General features: G+C 40.6%; 1 protein-coding gene across 1 annotated transcript in view; it reads right to left on the bottom strand.

Moving 5' to 3' along the window:
* LOC102846976 (sodium/potassium/calcium exchanger 3-like) overlaps positions 1 to 1,193 on the bottom strand; it is a 724,594-nt gene that overhangs the window by 239,237 nt on the left and 484,164 nt on the right. The window lies entirely within an intron of this gene.

The following is a 1,193-nucleotide window of genomic DNA, read 5'->3' as shown; positions in this document are numbered from 1 at the left end:
TCTATGAACAACCATCTAACATGCAGTCATTGATATCTCCAAGTCTAGAGCAAAAAAAAGATACAAGGAAAAAATAACAAGACATGGAAACAACTGGTCCAAATGACTAATGGACCAAGTGATCCTCAGCCTCCATGACTCCAAGACTAGAAGAACTAGATGGTTCCTGGCTATCACTAAGAGGTGCTCTGAAAGAGGTCACAGAAGATCCTGTATAGAATGAGAGAAAAATATGAAACAGAAAAAAAAATCACCAAAAAATGAGGCTTACTGGTCTTACAAAGACTATTAAAATCTTGGGGACTATAGTCTCACATAGAAACTGAACTCATCATTGTGGTTCAAGTTTAGACAAACAATAGATAGAAAAATAGTACCAAAAAGGCACACACGGCCTGATCAAACATTAGAGATTAAAGAGCAGCACTGGCCCAGAAACGAAACTCAGAAGGCAGAAAGGAATGGAAAGAACAATGAACATATAAGCACAAGGAACAAGTAGAAAGAGAGCTGTTACATGCTGGGCACAGCAATCATTGTCATAAAAGCACAATGTGCATGAATTGCTGAATGGGAAAAAAATTTGCTGTGTAAAGTTTTGTTGTTGTTGTTGTTATGTGTCATTTAGTTGCTTGCAACTCAGCATCCTTTGTACAAGGGCCCTAAATTCTGCTCTATCCTGTGCCAAACTCTCTGTCTCTAAGACACCTACTCCTATTACCCCAATCACTGAATCGCTTCATCTCATTGTCCTTTCACCCTCCCAAACATCACCAGGGATTGGTCCCTCCTTGTAACATTCCCTAAGTATATCAGACAAAGCTTCAGTATCCTTGATTCCAAGAAGCAGCCCAGTTTCACCCTCTCCAGGACAAACTTGTTTGTTCTCCTAGCAGTCCATGGTATACTCAACATTCTTCACCAGGACCACAGATCAAAGGCATCAATTCTCTTTCTATCATCCTAGTTACCGTCCCCCCTCTCTGACACACAGTATGCAATTGCGAAGACTATGACCTAGATCAGGTGTATCCTTAGTCTCCAGCCTGTATCATTGCTCTTCAGTACTCTGGAGAGCTCAGTTGACTTTCCCAATGCAATTCATCTCTTGATTTCCTGGCTGCTGGAACCAAGAATGTTTATTGTAGAGCCAAGCAAACGAAAACTTTCAACAATTTCAATCTCTTCACCAT

The sequence above is a fragment of the Elephantulus edwardii genome, unplaced genomic scaffold (genome assembly GCF_000299155.1).
Source record: "Elephantulus edwardii isolate Elephantulus edwardi_28Jun2011 unplaced genomic scaffold, EleEdw1.0 scaffold00172, whole genome shotgun sequence".
Lineage (NCBI taxonomy): Eukaryota > Metazoa > Chordata > Mammalia > Macroscelidea > Macroscelididae > Elephantulus > Elephantulus edwardii.
Note: the sequence above shows the minus strand (reverse complement) of the source record. Positions and strands in the feature narration are given on the sequence as shown.